The sequence below is a fragment of the Meles meles genome, chromosome 8, assembly GCF_922984935.1.
Source record: "Meles meles chromosome 8, mMelMel3.1 paternal haplotype, whole genome shotgun sequence".
Classification (NCBI taxonomy): Eukaryota; Metazoa; Chordata; class Mammalia; order Carnivora; family Mustelidae; genus Meles; species Meles meles.
Genome location: NC_060073.1, coordinates 16048552 through 16071590, shown reverse-complemented (window position 1 = coordinate 16071590; position 23039 = coordinate 16048552). Strand labels below are relative to the sequence as shown.

The 23039-nt window shown below is 36.8% G+C and overlaps 2 pseudogenes; both read left to right on the top strand.

Moving 5' to 3' along the window:
* The first annotated feature begins 354 nt into the window (after positions 1 to 354).
* Positions 355 to 1290, top strand: LOC123948623 (annotated as a pseudogene).
* A 4146-nt stretch (positions 1291 to 5436) lies between these two features.
* On the top strand, positions 5437 to 6419 carry LOC123949505 (annotated as a pseudogene).
* The last annotated feature ends 16620 nt before the right edge of the window (positions 6420 to 23039 follow it).

Genomic DNA, 23039 nt, shown 5'->3' with positions numbered 1-23039 from the left:
ATATTAATACCATTATAAAGTATTAATAATAATACTGATTAAAAAGTAATAGTAGCAATAACATGCATTTTCAAAATAATACTTACATATTTAAATAATTACCTAGTAATATTGATAAAAACATGTAATTATTCTCATTATTGCCATTATAAATTTTTCATGATAGATTTACAAAAGACAGTATAATTGGAATAAGCAGCTCACTTCCATAAAATTATTCTTAACACTAATTATGAAAATATACATTTTAATACATTTTATATATACTTTTGCTACAGTTAATATTCACCTAGAATTTTCTTTTATACTTTCAGAAATATAAGTCCTTTGGAAGCCTTCACAAAGGCCAAATATATGAAAAACCAGAGAAACATCTCAGAATTCATACTTCTAGGACTTTCATATGACCAGAACATAGAAATATTTTGCTTTGGGCTCTTCTTGTTCTGCTATGTTGCCCTATTGGCAGGAAACCTTCTGATCCTTGTCTCCATTCGATGCAGTTCCCTTTTTCACCAACCCATGTACTACTTCCTCATCCACTTATCTTCTATGGACATCTGCTATACCTCTACAGTTACACCCAAGTTAATTGCTGACCTGCTAGTGGAAAGAAAAACCATCTCCTACAGTAATTGCATGTTACAGATCTTTACCATGCACTTTTTCGGAGGTGTTGAGGTCTTCATTCTTACTGCCATGGCCTTCGATCGCTACGCTGCCATCTGCAAACCTCTCCACTATGTGATTATCATGAACAGGAAAAGATGAAACCTCCTAGTCTTAGCTGCTTGGGCTGGTGGGGCCATCCATGCCTTACCTCTGTTTTCTACTGCAATTGGTTTGCCCTTCTGTGGTCCTAATGAAATTTATCACTACTTCTGTGATGTTTTTCCTTTGCTAATGTTGGCCTGTACTGATACCTACATCACTGGTGTCCTTGTGGTTGCCTTTTCAGGTATGATTTCCTTAGTAACCTTTATTGTCTTATTTGTTTCTTATGGGATAATATTGTTCACTTTAAGAAATCTCTCAGCTGAGGGAAGATGCAAAGCCCTCTCCACCTGTTGGTCTCATGTCACTGTGGTCATCTTATTTTTTGGGCCTGCAATCTTTATCTACCTTAGACCACCTACTACTTTTCCTGAGGACAAAATATTTGCTCTATTTTACACCATCATTGCTCCTATGTTCAATCCCTTAATCTATACTCTAAGAAATTCAGAGATGAAAAAAGCAGTAAGAAAGGTTTGGTGTTCATCACTATTTTCAAAGGAAGCACACCCTTAATTTGAAAAATTTCATTGGATAATTGACTCTGAGAAAGAAAAGAGGAAGATGTGAATAAGAAGGCAGGGACAAGATCACGGGGATTATGAACCATCACTGTCATGTGGGGAAATTTTTTTTTTTTTACCTCATGAGTAGACCAATATCCATCAGATGCAAAATAATCATGGCCACAAGAAAAAATTTTTTAAATTGGAATTAGTCAAAGTTTTAAAAGTCAGTGCTTATCAGGTAACACCATTTTGAAAAATGAAGAGGCCATCCATGGATCAGGTGAAAATTTTGTAGACATACATAACATATATTTGACAAATACCTGTATTATATGTAAAGAACATTTAGAACTTAGTAATAAAGGAAACCAGAACCCCTTAGGTTTAAATATTATGCAAACTACTTGAACAAAAATGTACAAAAGAAGATATACAAATGGATAATAATAAGATGAAAGAAAATCTCAACATCATTAGTCATCAGAGAAAACACATGTAAACCACAACAATACATCACCACAAGTCTCCTAGAGAAAATGAAGGAAGGAAAGGAAACAACTCAAGGAAAGGGAAAAAAACAAAGGAAACAAAAGTACTAAGTGACAACATTATAGAACAATTGGGACTCATCTTGTGTTTTGATCTGCCTCCACAGTTTTAATGGTGCCTAGTAATCCATGCTGAACAAACCATGAATCCCAAAGATAACTAGTTGGGAGCTTCTTAGAGTTTGTTTTTACTTCTTGTCTCCTAGTGATTGTGAAAACAAACAAACAAAACAGCTTTTGGAGTCAAGAACCTTAAAATGCCAGCCATTGATTCCATGCCCTCACTGCTCTAGCTCTCAAGCAATCTATAGCAGGTTCCAGGGAAGTTGTATTATTGCTGAGGAGGCAGAAGTTCTCTCTGTGACATGAATCAATAGGTAGCTACATCACAGGTCACCACACTGGAACTATGCCATTTTTCTACTTGCCTAACATTCTGCTTTCTTAGAAGCTCAGGTTCATTTAGAGAAAGGGTATTCCTATGTGTTTGGATTCCAAATACAGGACATGCAATTCCCTATTCAAAACTGGATGTTTTTCAAACATGTCTCTTCACCATGGTTTCTGAGACAAATCCTTTCTGTCAGAGGAGATAATTAATTCCTGGGAGACAAAGTAACAAAACCATGACAAGGTCCTTGAACCTATGGAAAACTCTTTAAATATGCATGCACTGTAAGGTGAATATGATTTTTGTTGATTCCATTTACAGAGCAGGATTCATATGCTCAGAATGACCCATTTAAATGTGCTTACTCCATACATCTTGCCTCTTCCCCATGGGACCAGAACCATCTGTAGATGATGTCTCTGTATTTTTTCCAAAATAATCCATTCTAAATTGAAATCCCAAATGTTCTGTAAAAACTTTTTGAGGCTTTAGGCTAGAAGGGAAGCTTTTGGTTGATAAAAACACTTTCTTAAAAACTTGATTTGGTATCAAATTATTTGATCAGTCTCTTACTGGGTGTGTCTTATCTTTCATATTGAAAGTCACTTATCTGAGAGGAGGTCAGTTTGAAGATGGGGTTATTTCTGAACACCTCCAGACATCATTAAGATCTTCTAAGTCTGTAAGGTAAGTCTTCAATATTGCTGATGCATCTTAAGTATTGTTGCCTCCCATATATATTAATCATTGTTTCAGTCCCTTCAAATATAGTATTCAAGTATTCGATCCTTGCCCCATTTCTTGAAAAGATATTTGGTAAATATCATTCACTTAATGTGACAGAAAAAAAATTTGAAACTCAAGGAATTGAAGCCAATAGTTGGACCCTGCTCTTTGTCACCAAACAGCATGCTTTTGCAATGAGACAGCTAGTTTAATAATCTAGACTAATCATGAGAATGAAAACACAATGGAAATCACTTCTCACATAGAAGAGGCATAGTATGAATAATAAAGGACGCATAGCATCAGCTGTGTTATCCAAGCATGAATGGAGAATTCTTTCTGGTAACAAAGGCTATGGATAATTGAGTCTGCATGCCTTCTTTAAAAGTAGAATTGGAGAGGATTCTTCCTGATATTCTTTCACAACTAAATGATTGCTTAATTATCACTCAAAATATCAATAATTCCTATAACGTAGATGCCTTACACAGTTACAAAATAGATGAAAGTCCTCTCTACATATGACATGGTAGTAATGTGTTTAAATAGTTTTCCTTAAACAATTCTCATAAAAAACTTTGGAATGGAAATGGTTAATCTTGCTGTATAGATTAGAAAACAAGGATGTAATGTGTTGGAAAGTTACTATAGATTAAAGCAGATGCTAGTGGAAAACCAGAATTCTAACCTTGTCTTTTTGATTTTCAGACCAAAGCACTTAATCACAGTATAAATCCTTTTCAACATTTAACAGATGGTTTGAAAGCTTTATTGAAAACTAAAAAAAAAAAACCCAAAAATGAAAAAACAAAAACAGAAGTTTTGCTTTGGAGGTTGATTATACTAGGGAGAACTAGGTCTGAAGTAGAAGTCAAGATAAAAAGAGCTTTCAAGGAACACAGTAAAATATTTTTTATTTTTATTTGATTTTCTTAGTTTTGATTTTTTTTTTAAATTTGATAACTGGGAGTTGAAGTGTTTGTGTATGTGTGTGTGTGTGTGTCTGTGTGTGTATGTCCTAATGAAATTGGGTTATAGACACTGGCCTCAAAAGTAGTAATAAAGTGATTACAGTTATTGTGGTCATATAAGAAAAATATTATTAGTTCAATGTTGTTAATTATAACAATATAGCACATGGGTAATAATTTGAAGGAAAACCATGAAGAAGTATAATCTGAACTAATCTTAGTTCTTGATCTTTATTAGCATCTTGATCGTGGCAGGATCTTTACCTCCTCTATGTTTCTATTACTTAACATATGAAATAATTGTTAAAACAAGAGCTGGAGTTATCTTACAGGTTTGTGGTGGGGATTAAATCAGCAAAAGTCTGCAAAAAATCTGAAGGCCACTAAATATTCAATTTTAGTAAATATTGTTATTGTTATTATTACCATCAAACTAATTCTCTGACACTGATTCCTAATCTCAATATGGATGGAATAATACCAAACAAATGGGATGTTATCAGTATTCAATGAGATCCTATATATACAACACTTGCTATTATGCCATGAACATATTAATCAATTATTTAAGTCTCTCTCTCTCTCTATATATATATATAATTAGCAAATATATTATTATTATTTTTTTAAAGATTTTATTTATTTATTTGACAGACAGAGATTTCAAGTAGGCAGAGAGACAGACAGAGAGAGAGAGGAGGAAGCAGGCTCACTGTGAGCAGAGAACCCAATGCGGGGCTCGATCCCAGGACCCTCAGATCTGCCCTGCTGAGGGTAGAGGCTTTAACCCACTGAGCCACCCAGGCGCCCCACCAAATATATTATTTTATATAAACAATAGCATTATTAATTATTTTTATAGTATCTTTTGTATATTTTACATACCCACAACCAATACATTGTTAATCCTATGTCAAGTATTATAAATAATCTCTTAACTGGGATTTCTGTCTCTGGCTTCCAACCCCTTACTGAACCTCACCCCACTTCATCCAACACACATGAAAATCTTCATTAAAATTATATCCCTTATTATCTCTCATATTATTATCTCCTATCCCCAAATTCCCTTTCACTTTCCCATGTATATTCTCACTGTTTTTTCATGGTTTCCCATTTCCTAAAGATAACGGGAAAATTCCTAACCTTGCATTCACAGCTTTTATATCATAAAATACCTCCCTTTTCTAACTTAGCTGTCAATATGTATTCAATTGGCTGCTTCCTGCTACATAACTAATCACCTCAGATGATGAAGTGTGCACAAATGATCTCCAGCCTGTGTGTTTAAAAAGTTCCCCATGGCCATACTCAACAGAAATTTCAAGTAGTAAAAAATTTATGTGATCTTAAAGAACTCATAATTTATTTTCTATCTCAGAATACCATATGAGAATTCACAATTCAATAGAATCTAGGTATGTATTGCTTACTATATGAAAAAGCTTAATACATTCAAGGTTACATTAATAAAAAGGAATTTTTTCAGGTAATGCAATTATTCATAATATGACATAATGGAGAACAGAAACAACGTGACAGAGTTTGTTCTACTGGGACTCACAGAGAATCCAAAGATGCAGAAAATCATATTTGTTGTCTTTTTGGTGATTTACATCATCTCTGAGGTAGGGAATATGCTCACCGTGCTCACTATCATTACCAGCCCATTATTGGGGTCTCCCATGTACTATTTCCTGGCCTATCTCTCTTTCATTGATGCCTGCTATTCTTCTGTTAATACCCCTAAACTGATCATAGATTCACTCCGTGAAAAGAAGACCACCACATTCAATGCATGTATAATCCAAATCTTTGGGGAACATTTCTTTGGAGGGCTGATGTCATCCTACTTACTGTGATGGCCTATGACCACTATGTGGCCATCTGCAAGCCATTGCATTACACGACCATCATGAATCGGCGTGTGTGTGGCCTGTTAATGGGAGTGGTGTGGGTGGGAGGCTTTCTTCATGCAGCCATACAGACCCTCTTTATCATCCCTTTACCTTTCTGTGGCCCTAATGTCATAGATCACTTTATGTGTAATCTGAATCCTTTGCTCAATCTTGCCTGCACTGATACACACACGCTAGGCCTCTTCGTTGCTGCCAACAGTGGTTTCATTTGTGTGTTTACACACACGCTAGGCCTCTTCGTTGCTGCCAACAGTGGTTTCATTTGTGTGTTCCTCTTCCTCCTCTTGATCATCTCCTATGTGGTCATTCTGCATTCCCTAAGGAACCACAGCTTGGAGACAAAGCGTAAAGCCCTCTCCACCTGTGTCTCCCACATCACAGTAGTTATCCTATTCTTTGTGCCCTGTATATTTGAGTACGTGAGACCTGCTATTACTTTATCTATTGATAAAGCAGTCGCAGTGTTCTACACTATGATAACACCGATGTTAAACCCCTTAATCTATACCTTTAGAAATGACCAGATGAAAAATACCATTAGGAAATTGTGTAGTAGAAGAGTTATTTCAAGTGAGAAATAAATATGCCTGGAGCTCAGCACTGATTCAATGAAAACAAAGGTCAAAAGGACGTTTTGGAAGCTCTGAGAAAGGAATGCTTACCAAAGAAAGAAATAATAAACTACTATGAATGCTAACTTCTGAAATGAGTGGAGCAAAAATACGTGCAAGAAAGAAAAAAATTACCATAGCTTTTTACATATATACATACATATATGTGTATATATACAACGTGTAGTATAGGCATATATATTTTCATATTCACTATGAATATTTACTATCCATATATTCACTATCTATAAAATCTAATATATTTTATTAAGAATTCTGCTCATTTTTATATACCAGTATTGATGATACAACATGCTTCCTATAAAATTAGAGTATAAAATGACCATATTATTGTAAAAGTGAAGAGTCCTTTAACCACTGAGGGATAATGAAGATTACCCCAACTTTCCAAATTCCATTGTAGATTTCAGAGTCATAGTGTATTGTTCATGTTACCCTTCTTAGGCTGCTAACCCCTTACAAAGAATCATGACTCAAATTAATGAGCATCTTATTATCTGAGAGGAATTTCTATTAAATAAAGTCACACTCCGTAGAGTACTTGACTATTTGTTAAAAATAGTTTCTACAAGTCAGCACAATGTCTCAGGCACAATAAATGTTGAATGAGTGAACAATGGCATGAAGGAAGGTGAATAACGTCAAGAAAATTTAAACCAAAGAAATAATAGTGGAGACAATGGCCTTTATTTCCTGCTTTTCTATGATTCAGACTGAGATTTCTAGCGACATCTCTTCAGGAAACCACAAATTTTTTGAACTCCTGATTAAATTATGTATTTACAAAGATTGAAAATGAGATTCTCAATGGAGCCAATATCTTACATTGATATTTACCTGCTTTTACCAAGATTTCATCATCATATGAATGTGAGCTGTTCATGACATTTTTCTCTCAATTAGATTATTTCTAGGTAACATTTCATTATGAAAAGTTATAAAAATATGTGGCTCCACATATATAGAAAACAACTTTAGTATAAATATATTACATTTTATATATGTGTGTTTGTGTATGTGTGTGTATAATATTCCTCATTCATCTATCAATAAATATTTCTAGACAAAAAATATATCAGACACATTGAAGGTTGCTGAGCCTTCAGTGGTGAATAGAGCTGAACAAATGTCTTGCAATCAAAAAGCTTCAGATCCACTGAGAGATACCCAGAGGGGAGCAGAATATGATAAGACCATGTTATAAATGGGAAGGTAGTGGTAGCACAGGGGGGCAATGAAAGCATGTTTGAGGGACACACAACAAAGACCGGGAGGTCAGGAAGATTTCCTAGATGAAAATATCAAAAATGGACCCAAAGGAGGAAAGGGAATCATGAGAGTGAATAGGCATATGTTAGGGTAAGATTATTCTTAGGAGAGGTTGTATAACAAAGACGAAGGGTGAACAAGAGTATGCAGAAAACACAATCTTTTAATATGCCTCTGGCTATTGGCTCATCTCTTCATTCAATAATTTAGCTTCTTCTGTGTGTCGGGTTATAAGCTGGACACTGAGCTCCTAAAAGTCTACTTAGTAAGACATGAAACTAGAAAGTTAGTAACAGGGAAGATAAGAAGAGTCTCATATCTGTGATAGAGCTGCATGCCAAGTACCATGGGGAACACATTGGAAGGTTCTTCATCCCTTTGCATGGCCTGGAGCTCATTTCTCTTGGCAGTGAATAATACTCCACTGTCTGATGTTGCAGTTTGTCTATCCTCATCTACTGAAGGATGTCTTGACTGCTTCCAGTTGTATGGACAATTATGAATAATGATGCACTTAAACATGTGTGTGCAGGGTTTTTTGTAGACATAAGTTTTTAACTCCTTTGGGTAAATGACAAGGAGTGGGATTGCTAAACTGTTTAAGTTCTATAAAAAACTGACAAAGTGTCTTCCCAATTGGCGGCACCATTTTGCTTTCCCTTCAGCAATGAATGAGAGTTCTTGTTTCACATCCTCACCCGCATCTGTTGATGATGATGTACCATATTTTGGCCACCCTAGTATTGCTTAAAAAAAAACAAAAACAAGAACAAAATACAACCTCTTTTGAGTCATTTGCTTATCCAAAATGTGCAGATTAAGTAATTCAAGAAGGCCCGTGGACTTGAAGCCAATTGGTATAAACCTCACAATGAAAACATGACAGGTTCAGAATCGATGGCATGCATGTTTGATCTGACATAAAGATATGGAAGCCCATCTATCACTATGAATTCTAAGATCAAAAGAGTGTACTCTGGTCAACTTATGATGAATTCTAAATACAACAAATGTTTACTTAAAGTTAGGTGATTCCAAGGACATTGGGTCATTACCCAAAGTTACTGGGGTGTGAGCAATGGAATCAGAATTGTCTGTTAGAATACTGTTTCCTTTGTTCTTCAAGTCTAAGGATTCACATTGCACAAGTAAACCCATTACCGTTCAGAGAAAAATATAAATGCCAATTTTCTGGGTTGGAAGCAGTGACATAACAGACACGTGTTCCCACATGATAAGGTAGCAAAGATGGAAAAGAGAGAATCATCTCTGAAGAGACCGGACAGCTACTAAGGGAAGAAGAAGTAGAGGGGATGAGATTAAAAATGTTGGGTAAGGGGACCTGGGTGGCTCAGTCATTAAGGGTATGCCAGGTCCTAGGATCAAGCCTTGCATTGGGCCTCCTGCTTCACGGGAAGCCTGCTTCTTCCTCTCCCGCTTCCCCTACTTGTGTTCTCTCTCTTGCTGTGTCTCTTGCTGACAGATAAAAATGTAAAATCTTTTTAAAAATAAGTAAAATAAAAAAGAAGGTAAACGGCTAATGTGAGAGGAATCCAATACATTTACCATGAGAATTTTCATTTATGGGTACAGAATGGAACCAAGGATCTAAGTTTTATGCATATTGACAGCTACTGTTGGGACATAATGAATCCACAGAGCTTTGGTCAGAGATCTAGGGAATCTCAAGGACACCTCAATTTTTCCCTTGATCCATTTATGATACCATGTGACATAACCAGGAGAGAAATAGAATTTTTAAAAACAATACTTTTAAAAGATGATAGTATCTTCTTCCTTTCCTGTACTGTTTTAGAGGTTTATCACATTGTATTATTAATAGTTTGTTCCCCTTAGAAAGAATAGTATCCCACTGTATGGGTCTACAACATTTTTGAATACTTATTCACTAGCTGATGAACATTTGTATCATGTCCACGTAAGGACCACAGTGAATTATGCTCTGTGAGCACTCATGTAGAAGACGTAGGGTAGACATAAATTATCATTTCTCTTGGGTTGATACCTAAGAGTGGAATTGCTGTGTTATAAGATAAGTGTATGCTAGCATTTTAGGAAACTGACAAAGGGTTTTCAAAAATAATGGTGCTATGTTACATTTCCACCAGCAATGTATGATCCCATTTCTCTGCAACCTCAACAACAACTGATGTTTCATTTTTTTAAAATTTATTTAGTATTTATTTATTTATTTATGGGGAATATTTTCAGCATTTTTAAAGTTAAGGTGTTTTTTTTTTCCAAGTTTCTATTAAAATTCCAGTTAGTTAACATAAAGTGTAATATTAGTTTCAGGTGGAGAATTTAATGATCCAACATTGATATTCATCACCTACTGCTCTGGGTAATCTCAAATGGAGTAAGAATTAGATGGTATCAAATGTTCTAATGATGTAATGCTGTATTTTGTGCTTGAAGACAAACTAGGGATTTACCTCTAAGCATTGGCATATTTTTTGATAAATAGTGTTTGCATTAACTTTATTTTTTAACTTTATTTTTAATTATTCTCTAAATTCTATTTCAATTTCCTTTCCCTTTTTATTAAAAATGTTTCTAAATTAACATACATTTGCAATTGAAATTTACCCTTTTATTATTGTTTCATACCTTATCTGCATTGTCATTAGATATATTGCTCTGAATGACTCAGATATTTTGACACTTGTTGAGAATGTACTTGTGGCATAAAACAGGATGAATTATTTTAAATAACTCATACTCAACAGCTGATGAGTGTACTGTTTTTTATGTATCTGGCCGCTTTCAACACTACTGCATTTTGAGTGCCTGGGTGTCTCAGTTAGTTAAGTGTCTGCCTTCAGCTCAGCTCAGGTTCTCAGTGTCCTGGGATCCAGCCTGCCATAGGTCTCCCTGCTCTGCGGGAAGCCTGCTTCTGCCTTTTCCTCTGCCTGCCACTTCCCTTCTTGTGGTCTCTCCCTCTCTCCTTCAAATAAGTAAATAAAATAAATCTTTAAAAAATAAAAATAAAATAAAAAACAAATACAACTGCATTTTGACTATTCTATCTTTTTCATGCTTTCAGGTACAATTTTTTCATGCCCTAGGAGTTACCTGTATGTTTTGTATAAAGCGTGTATCAATAGATGATGTATAGTCAACAAAAGACATGTTTCAAAATATTCCAAGCAACTGTACTCATGATATCCTTGCATACGAAATGCCTGAATGTTTAGCAATGAAGGAATGGGTCAGTTGTCACATATCCATGCAGTGAGATAACCCTGATCATTGAAAATAATCAGGAAATAGATAAATCATAAAGAAAGAGTCTCATGATCATACTGAGAAAAACAGACACTGAAGAGTAAAATCTGCATTACTGATTTTCTACAAATTCAAACACTAGGTAAACTTCATTCGTTTTATAGATAAAGATAGTGATTACTTTCCAAAGGTGGTCATTTTAAAGAAGTATGAAAAGGCCAAAAGGTGTACTGGTCATTTGTGACTCTTTTTTTTTTTTTTTAAGATTTTATTTATTTATTTGGCAGAGAGAGATCACAAGTAGGCAGAGAGGCAGGCAGAGAGATAAAAGGAAGCAGGCTCCCTGCTGAGCAGAGAACCTGATGCAGGGTTGGGACCCTGGGATTATGACCTGAGCCAAAGGCAGAGGCTTTAACACATTGAGCCACCCAGGCACCCTGCCATTTGTGACTTTTAATCTGATTGCTAATTCCATGATATTGTTCTACCCATTTATTGATCTACCCATTCTACACATGAAGATGATCTTTACTCTGGTAACAAAGTTGGTCATTTTAAGCATATGCCCTTTCAAACTTTAGACTGACAAATGTCTTACGATGTATTTTCCAAACATAAATCTTGCAATAGTTCTGCTTCTCTATTATGGGGTGCCTGGGTGGCTCAGTCATTAAGTGTCTGGCTCAGGTCAGGTCATGATCCCAGGGTCCTGGGATCGAGCCCCACATCAGCCTCCCTACTCGCGGGAAGCCTGCCTCTCCCTCTCCCACTCATCCTGCTTCTGTTCCCTCTCTGTTTCTCTCTCTGTCAAATAAATAAAAATACAATCTTAAGGAAAAAAAAAAAACAAATTCACTTCCTTATTAGTAGCTGCTGAGAAGGCAGTTTGTCCAGTTTTTCTTTATTATAAAAGTACTGTATCCCAATTCCTAGCAGCAATGGCCACAATCACCACACTGTGGGAAGAACCAAGATGACCTTCAACAGATAAATGGATAAAGAAGATATGGCCATATATACAATGGAATACTATGACCCCATCTTAAATGATGGATACCCAACTTTTGTATCAACAGGATGGGGCTGGAGGAGATTATGCTAAGTGAAATAAGTCAAGCAGAGAAGTTAATTATCTCATGGTTTCACTTACTTAAGGAGCATAAGAAATAACATGGAGAACATTAGGAAAAGGAAAGGAAAAGTGAATTGGGGTAAATTGGAGGGGGAAATGAATCTTGAGAGACTGTGGACTCTGAGAAACAAACTGAGGGTTTTGGAAGGCGGGGCTTGGGGGATGATTTAGTCTGGTGGTAGGTATAAGGAGGGTACATATTGCATAGAGCACTGGGTGTGGTGCATAAACCATGACTCTTGGAACACTGAAAATATAAAAAAAAGTTTATATATGATTATCTCTTAAATATATAAACCTATATGTCCTGTGTTATGATGTAGAAGGAATAAAATTTAATCTCTAAACACCAAAAAAAAAAAAAAGGAAAGAAAAAACAACTGTTTAATTTTTCTCCCACATTACCTTTTCCTGCTATTCCTGCTTCCTTGCACAGTGCCTTCAGAATGCCTCTAGTTCCTGCATTGCATGTTTATAACCCAAAACAATTTCAGGGACACCTGAGTGGTTCAGTCAGTTAAAACTCTGCCTTCAGCTCAGGTCATGATCTCTGGGACTTGGGATCAAGCCCAGGGTCCCACTCTCTGATCAAAAGGGAGTTGGCTACTCTCCCTCTCTCTCTGCCCGCCCCCCCACTCTCCAGTGTGCACTCTCAAATAAATAAAATCTTAAATAAATAAATAAAACTCATCATTGTAACTATCTTCCATCTCATAAAATTCCACTATCCAGTCCCTTCTCTGTCACAATTGCTATGTTCTTAGAAGATCTTATTTTACATGCTATAAAACATGAGCAAAAGGTCTTACACTAAAGTTGTAAGGTTTTAAAACATTTTCTGTTTTCACTAGACAAACTTTTTCAGAAGACACTTCATTTTCTTACAAGATAACTTCCTTTAGGTATTGTGCTACAGTGACTTTTTGTGATTAATAAACTTTATTTTCTAAAACAGTTTAATTTCAGAACACAATAGAGTGGAAACTACAGAGATTCCATACACCCTGTCTCCCTTCACTGGGACAACCTCTCTCTCCAGAGTGCTACATGTGTTGAATCAAAGGAAGCCGCAACAAAACACCACGATCACCCCAAATTCAGTTTACATCAGGATTCATCCTTAGTGTTGTACATTCTGAGGATTTTGATATGTATGACTTCACTCTCCAAAATTCAGAGACGTAGAGAAGAGTTTCCCTACCCTAAAAATCCTCTGTGCCCGACCTGTTCATCCTCCCTAATCCTTACCATCCAGGGACTGATCTTTTTGCTGTTTCCATAGTTTTGTCTTTTCCAGAATGTCATGTATAGATGGCCCCGCACTCAAAATCCTTTAACTTGTATTTTCTGACAATACGGTGGTGTAAAAGTGATATACATGCCATAGAAACTGTACTTTCAATTTTGAATTCGGGTCTTCCCCCACATTAGTGATAAGCAGTACAATCCTCTCTTGTGATGCTGGGCAGGGGCAGCGAGGCCCAACTCCCAGTCAGCCAAGCAATCACGAGGGTCAACAATCAATACACTTACAAACATGTGTACCCATGTAGCCATTCTGATTTCCATGTGCCCTAGACTATTTAATAAATTGCTTGAGATAATGCTTTCATACAAAATAGGCTTCATAATCGATGACATTGCCCAACTGAGGCTAAAAATGTAAGTGTTCTGAGCACACTTATGGTAGGCTAGGCTAACTATGAGTTTTGGTAGGTCGGGAAGATTTCATGCATTTTTAACTTGAACGAGGGTGACTCAGTCAGTTAAGCAGCTGCTTTAGGCTCAGGTCATGATCCCAGGGTCCTGGGATCAAGTTCCACATCTGGTTCCCCACTCAGGGGAAGTCTGCTTCTCCCCTCCCCCTGCCCTCCACCCTGCTTGTGATGTCTCTCTCTCTCACACATACTCTCTCACTCACTTTCAAATAAATAATAAAATCTATAAGAATAAAAACTAAGAGTCTTAAAAATGATATTTTCTGCTTATATTGGGTTTACTGGGACATAACTCCCTTGTAAGTGGAGGAAGAAATCTAGTTGAAATCATACAAAAGGGGGCACCTTCACTTTGGCTTCTTTCATTCTGAAACATGTATTTAGGATTCTGCATTATGTGTACATTTTGGATTATACTATTTATGAAGGAAAAGAACCTGTCATATTTAAACAAGGTTTCTCCCACATACTCAAGTTTTCCTTTATTATAACAGAATGTAGAGTGCTACAAACTTATCATGTTTGACTCAGAAGAAATTCTCTGTTTTAGGAATACAGATGATTTGAAATATTAGAATTTTTTATTGTACATATTAAAGCATTTGCTGGTCTTTTACAAAAAGATTTTATGTATTTATTTGACACAAAGAGAGAAAGAGAGTGAGAGAGAGGGAGAACAAGGAGGGAAGCAGTAGAGGGAGAGGGAGAAGCAGGCTCTCAGCAGAGCAGAGAGCCATATGGGACTCGATCCTAGGACCCAGGTACCATGACCTGACCCTAAGCCAGTCATTTAACCAAGTGAGCCACACAGGCACCCAAACTGGTCTTTTTAAAATAGGAATAGACAGGACTGCTTATATTGAAAATTGGGGAAACAATGAAATTCACTTCCTACTTGAGGATTGTTTATCTAACTCTACTGTTTTGCTCCACAAAAGACAGGATTTTGCTTGTAGCAAATGTGCCATTGAAACTAAGGCATGCTAAAACTTCTTTAGAGTAATCAAATTCTCATATGCTGCAAGAGAAATTATATGCTTTAGAGTGAAATTATAGGAAATAAATATTTAAAAAACCCACATAATTAGCCTAGCACATGTGTGGTGGGACCCTTCCCAAACCAAGGTGACAAGGGTAATTCACTGACCATAAGATCTGAGTGGCTGTCTGGTTAGATTTGGGGCTGCATCAGGAAGCATTTCATTCTCAGATACTCACTCTGCCAGTTTGTCTCTAGTACCAAAACCTGAAGTCAAATGCAGAGAGTTACAAACCTAGAATTCAAATAAATCCAGATGAATTCTCTGGAAATATTTTCCAATGTCCTAAACTTTCTACAGTTTATAAGGGACTTGCCTTCCCATATTCACGAAGACTCAGTGGTGCAAGAAGTGGATCTTCATCCCTCAGGGAAGCAGCCTGAGAATTTTGAAAGCCGATATAGCTCCTTAATGATAGCTCAGAGGGAAAATAAGCAACATGGGTTTTTATATTCTTGCAAAAGCTAATAAGAGTATATAGGTCCCAGGAATCGTCCCGTTATTTTATGCCTATTCCTGAAGACAATTCGGTTCAGAGGAGCACAGTACAAACTTAAATGACAATGTGAAACTTTATAGGTCTTTGGAATATTTATGTAATTATAATCCCAAAGACATTTCTAGAGAGATCTTGGCCCAAGAGTTGCAAAGACATTCTTACATTAACATGCTTGGTGCTCTAGGGCATAAACTCTCTGCAGTTGCCTCCATAGGAAAAAATTGGCCCCTTTTCCCTGAAGGCCTCAAAAGCCTATAGAGTGTGACTGTCCTGTGCTCCAGCTTTCTGAAGAATAGGAGGGAAATTGTAACCTGTAATAGCTTCAGGTTAGTGCAGGAAAAGCTGAGATGAAGAAGGACAAGGAGACAAAGATGACTAGTTTCAGTCCTTTTTTCGGAAATTATCGAGATCTTTGGTGTGCAGGGCAGGTAGATAAATGAAATCAGTGATTTGTGATATTTTGTTGGTTTGATGTTAGCATTGATGAATGAGCAGATGGAAAATAGTAGGAAAGAAAAAGAAAAAAAGAAAGATATAAAGAGCTCTTCTCCCTAATTTGGGAGGGAGGAAATGCACAAATATTGTGAAAAAATCAGACTAAGGAGCCAAGTACATCAAAACCTTTAATGTGGGGGCGCCTGGGTGGCTCAGTGGGTTAAGCCGCTGCCTTCGGCTCAGGTCATGATCTCAGGGTCCTGGGATCGAGTCCCGCATTGGGCTCTCTGCTCAGCAGGGAGCCTTCTTCCCTCTCTCTCTCTCTGCCTGCCTCTATATCTACTTGTGATCTCTCTCTGTCGAATAAATAAATAAAATTTAAAAAAAAAAACCTTTAATGTGTTTCCCATCTGGTTCTTTCTCTGCTCACTGACTAGTCACAGGTGGTTTAGACTCAGCCTCATCTGCCTGCACTGAAGCCAGTCAGTCTCTCTCTTCCACATGCCAACACATGCAGGTGACGTTTTCATATGCAAGAAGGGTCAGGAAATCAAATTTTGTAACATTTAATCTGTTTCAGATCAATCCACTCAGTCAAAGGATAACAAAAATCTGCTGAGAGATTGTTGGTTGGATTAAGCTCATTATATTACCTCTTGTTCATGGTAATGCATATTTCAACACACATATTAGCTTTACTGTGTACATAAAAACACAGAAGGTTCTGAAGGTTGAATAACTAGTTCAAATAACCAGTAAGCAACTGGAGCAAGAACATGATTGTTTCTAGTTTCCTGCTTCCTTTGGGACTTTAAATGTTTAATAACCCTGAGGAAATGAGAGATTCAAGCATTTTATCTTAAAGGACATGATAACCCAGTGATTTAGAGCTTATCTATACCAGTGTTATCCAGTGTTGACCAAGCTATGCTCCAGAGCTAGCCTGCACAGATCCATGTCAGGATACAGCTGGTCATATCTCCAACCTTCTCCTCTACACACACAGTGGACAACATTTAGAGAAGGATACCAGTTAACTCACATCCTCAACTGTTCAGTTCATCCCTCTTTGTAAACTAGCTCTGCTGCATAGTTGTAATTTTGGTGAAGAAGCGCAAATCATCGTTTTTTATGAACACTTTTTTTTTAGATATATTTATTTATTTTAGAAGGGGAGAGAAATAATGAGCATGGTGGATGGGCAGAAGGAGAGAGATAGAAATTCTCTAACAGACTTCCCCCTGAGTGCTGAGTCCAGAAAGGGTGCTCTATCTCAGGACCCTGAGGTTTCAATCTGAGCCCAAATCTGAATTTCAAAGCTGAACCAAATTCTCCACCACCAAGGGGCCCCTCTTTAGGACACCTTCGTTGCACATGTTTAGAAAATTTTTCTTATAATCCAAGGTCATGAAGATCTTTTTCTATGTTTTACACAACATTTTTTAACTTTTACATTCCACATATAGCTCTAAGTCCATTTTAAATAAATCTTTACAGGTATGATATACAGATAAAAGTCTTTTCTGTTTTGTTTTGTGCAGTAAAGATGCCCAGTATTTCTACCCTCATTTTTTGCAAAAAATATTTTTCACCACTCAATTGACTGCAGACTTTGCTGAGATTAGTGGACCATGTAAGTGTGGGTCTACTACTGGGCTCTCTACTTGCTTTGTTGGTCTTCTCAGGTGTCATTATTAAAATACCACATCATTTTGAACACAACAATTTTGTAACATCACTGGAAATCAGATCGTGTAAGTTCTCAAATTCTTTCTCTTTTTATGTTGTGAGACCTAATTTAGGGCCCTCTTATTTCTATATGAGTTTTAAACTGTTTGGAAAAGTTTGAATATGTTCCTGTAATTATGCTTGAGAAAGTGTGAATCTGGAAATGCCTTTGGGGAGAATTCACCTCTTAATAATGTTGAGACATCTGTCCACAAACAGTATTTCTTCTGCTTATTAAGGTGTTTATATTCTCTTAACAAATATTTTGCTTTCAGAGTCCATTTTCCTTGTATCTTGCTACATTTATTCTTTTTTTAAAATTATTTTTATTAACACATTGTACAATTAGCCACAGGAGTACAGGCCTGCGAATCATGAGGCTTACACTTTCACAGCACTCACCACAGCACATACACTCCCCAATGTCCATAACCCAATCGCCATCTCCATAACGTACATTTATTCTACTTATTTTATAATTTTAGTCATTACAAATGGATTATTAATATCTAATTTCTGTTTGTTAGTTACTAGTACAAACTATGAAATTGAACTCTGTATATATTTTTGTTATGACTTGATATTGTGCTAAACTCACATTAGAAAGTAGGAGAACTAAAATTGTCTGTACTCACAGTCAAATGATTACCTGTACAAAAGTTCTAAGTGTCCGTGTGCATGTCTACTAATGTAATAGTGTTATATACACTTGCCCTCAAAGTAGTAATAAAGGAATTATAATTATTATGGTTATGTAAAAAAGAGATTAATAGTTTGGTGTTGTTAATTATAACAATATAGAGCACGGGTAAGAACCTTAAGGAAAATCATTAACTATTATACCCTGAAGGTATCTCGGTTCTGCCCTTAATTAGCATCTTGATCTTGCCAGGATCTTTAACTTCTCTATCTTTCTATTGCAAAATGTATAAAATAGTATGAAAACAATAGCAGGAATTACCTTACAGGTACGTGGTGGGGATTAAGTCAGCAAATGTCTCCAAACTCATTCAGAGCCACTAAATATTCAACTTAATAAATATAATTATAATTATTATTACCATTAACCTAAGTCTCTGACACTGCTTTCTCATCTCACAATGGATGGAATAATACCAGCCACAAAGGATATTGTCAGTATTTAATGGGATCCTGTGTACAGAGCACTTGCTGCTATGCCATGAATATAGCAATCAGTTATTAATACATACATATCAATACATATATATACATATATGTATATGTATGTGTGTGTGTGTGTGTGTGTCTGTGTCTGTGTTTATATATCTATATACACATACACACACAGTATTGTATTTAGACAAAAGCATTATGATTTATTTATGGTCACTTTTGTATACTTTCTTTACAGACCCACCACCAATGCCCTGAAAGTCATCTGTTAAGTATTAGAAAGAACATCGTAAATGGGGTTTCTTTCTCCAGCTTCCATCCCCTCAATGAACCTCACCACACTTCATCCAGACACATGTAGATCTTTAATATTATATTCCTTACTCGCCCTTCCTCATACTCTTCTTCACTTTTCCACTAATAGTCTCAATTTCTGCCATTGGTTCCCTGTTCCTAAGGAAGGAAATAATCAAGATTAGAAATAATCAAGATTAGAGGAGGCATCAATGAGGTAGAAACCAGAGATACAGTAGAATACATCAATGAAACTAGAAGCTGGTTTTTTGAAAGAATCAATAAGATCCATAAACCATTGGCCACACTGATTTAAAAGAAAAGAGAGAAAGCCCAAATTAATAAAATTATGAATGAATAGGGAGAGATCACAACTAACACCAAGGAAATAGAAACAATCATCAGAAATTATTACCAACAGTTATATGCCAATAAGCTAAGCAACCTAGATGAAATAGATGCATTCCTGGAAAACGATAAGCCCCCAAAATTGAACCAGGAAGAAATTGACAACCTGAATAGATCTAGTAACGAGATTGAAGCAGTGATCAAAAACCTTCCAAAAAACAAGAGCCCAGGACCTGACGGATTCCCTGGGGAATTCTACCAGACTTTCAAAGAAGAAATAACACCAATTCTCCTGAAGCTGTTTCAAAAAATTGAAGCAGAAGGAAAACTTCCAGACACTTTTTATGAAGCCAGCATTACCCTGATCCCCAAACCAGGCAAAGACCTACCAAAAAGGAGAATTTCAGACCAATATCACTGATGAATATGGATGCCAGGATTCTCAACAAGATCCTTGCAAACAGGATCCAATAGTACATTAAAAAAGATTATCCACCATGACCAGGTGGGATTCATCCCTGTGTTGCAAGGATGGTTCAACTTTTGCAAATCAATCAATGTGATAGAACAATTCAATAAGAGAAGAGAAAAGAACTGCGTGGTCCTCTCAATTGATGCAGAAAAAACATTTGACAAAATCCAGCATCCGTTCCTGATTAAAACGCTTCAAAATATAGGGATAGAGGGAACATTCCTGAACTTCATAAAATCTATCTATGAAAGACCCACAGCAAATATCATTCTCGATGGGAAAAAGCTTGCAGCCTTCCCGCTGAGATCAGGAACACAAGGATACCCACTCTCACCACTCTTGTTCAACATGGTATTAGAAGTCCTAGGAGCAGAGGGGCGCCTGGGTGGCTCAGTGGGCTAAAGCCTCTGCTTTTGGCTCAGGTCATGATCCCAGGGTCCTGGGATCGAGCCCCACATCGGGCTCTCTGCTCCTCAGAGAGCCTGCTTCCTCCTCTCTCTCCCTGACTGCCTCTCTTGCCTACTTGTAACCTCTGTCTGTTAAATAAATAAATAAAATATTTAAAAAAAAGAAGTCCTAGCAGCAGCAATCAGACAACAAAGAGAAATAAAAGTATCCAAATTGGCAATGAAGAAGTCAAACTCTCTCTCTTCGCAGATGACATGATTCTTTATATGGAAATCCCCAAAGACTCCACCCCCAAACTACTAGAACTCATACAGAAATTCAGTAACGTGACAGGATACAAAGCCAATGTACAGAAATCAGTGGCTTTCTCGAACACTAACAATGAAAATACAGAAAGGGAAATTAGAGAATCAATTCCATTTACTCTAGCACCAGGAATCATAAGATACCTGGGAATAAACCTAACCAAAGAGATAAAGGATCTGTATTCGAGGAACTACAGAACACTCATGAAAGAAATTGAAGAAGACACAAAAAGATGCATTCCATGCTCTTGGATTGGAAGAATAAATATTATTAAAATGCCTATACTGCCCAGAGCAATCTATACTTTTAATGCCATTCCGATCAAAATTCCACTGGTATTTTTGAAAGAGCTGGAGCAAATAATCCTAAAATTTGTATGGAGCCAGAAGAGACCCCAAATTGCTAAGGAAATGTTGAAAAACAAAAACAAAATTGGCGGCATCATGTTACCTGATTTCAAGCTTTACTACAAAGCTGTGATCATCAAGACAGTGTGGTAATGGCATAAAAACAGATACATAGACCAGTGGAACAGAGTAGAGAGCCCAGATATGGACCCTCAACTCTATGGTCAAATAATCTTCGACAAAACAGGAAAAAATATACAGTGGAAAAAAGACAGTCTCTTCAATAAATGGTGTTGAGAAAACTGGACAGCTATATGTAGAAGAATGAAACTCGACCACTCTCTTACACCAACACAAAGATAAACTCAAAATGGATAAAAGACCTCAACGTGAGACAGGAATCAATTAGAATCTTAGAGGAGAACATAGGCAGTAACCTCTTCAATATTAGCCACAGTAACTTCTTTCAAAATACGCTTCCAAAAGGAAAGGAAACAAATCCAAAATGAACTTTGGGTACTTCATCAAGATAGAAAGCTTCTGCACAGCAAAGGAAACAGTCAAAAAAACAAAGATACGACACACGGAATGGGAGAAGATATTTGCAAATGACAGTACAGACAAAAGGTTGATATCCAGGATCTATAAAGAACTCCTCAAACTCAACACACACAAAACAGATAATCACATCAAAAAATGGGCAGAAGATATGAACAGACACTTCTCCAATGAAGACATACAAATGGCTATCAGACACATGAAAAAATGCTCATCATCACTGGCCATAGGGGAGATTCAAATTAAAACCATATTGAGATATCACCTTACACCAGTTAGAATGGCCAAAATTAGCAAGACAGGAAACAACGTGTGTTGGAGAGGATGTGGAGAAAGGGCATCCCTCTTACACTGTTGGTGGGAATGCAAGTTGATGCAGCCACTTTGGAGAACAGTGTGGTGATTCCTCAAGAAATTAAGAATAGAGCTTTCCTATAAACCTGCAATTGCACTGCTGGGTATTTACCCCAAAGATACAGATGTATTGAAAAGAAGAGCCATCTGTACCCCAATGTTTATAGCAGCAATGCCCACAGTCGCCAAACTGTGGAAAGAACCAAGATGCCCTTCAACAGATGAATGGATAAGGAAGATGTGGTCCATATACACGATGGAGTATTATGACTCCATTAGAAAGGATGGATACCCAACGTTTGTAGCAACATGGACGGGATTGGAAGAGATTATGCTGAGTGATTTAAATCAAGCAGAGAGAGTCAAGTATCATATGGTTTCACTTATTTGTGGAGCATGACAAAGAACATGGAGGACATGGGGAGATGGAGAGGAAAAGGGAGTTGAGGGAAATTGGAAGGGGAAATGAACCATGAGAGACTATGGACTCTGAAAATCTACCTAAGGGTTTTGAAGGGGCGGTTGGTGGGAGGTTGGGTAACCAGGTGGTGGGTAACAGGGAGGGCACATACTGCATGGAGCACTGGGTGTGGTGCAAAAACAATGAATACTGTTACGCTGAAAAGAAATAAAAATAAATAAATAAATAAAGTGAGAGAAATTATTAAAAAAAGAAAGAAAGTTGCTAAGGAAGTAGATCTTAGATGTTTCACTCCCCCCCCCCACAAATAAAGGTAATGTGAGGTTGATTGATGGATCACCTGACTTTATTATAGTAATCATTTTTTTAAAGATTTTATTTATTTACTTGAGAGAAAATAAAAGTAAGAGGCAGAGCATGAGCAGAGGCTGGAGGATAGAGGGAAAGGAAGAGCAGTCTCCCCACTGAGCAGGGATTTCCCCTCCCCAATGTGGGACTTGTGGGATCATGACCTAAGCTGAAGAGAGATGTTTAACCTATTGAGCCACACAGGTGACCCTGTAGTAGTCATTTCACAATGTATACATGTAATTGCATTTTGTACTTTAAGCTGACACAGTGTTGCATTTTGTACTTTAAGTAATTGCATTTTGTACTTTAAGCTGACAAAATGTTGTAGGTCAGTTCTGTCTCAGTAAAAGCTGGGAGGGGAAACAGATGAAATCAAAATAGAGACTAGGGTTTAGTTAATATTAATGAATCAATATTGGTTTATGAATATTGATAAATGCAAAATGGCAATGTAAGATATTAACAGTGAGGAAAACAGAAACTGTAGTACCCTTATAGAAATTCTA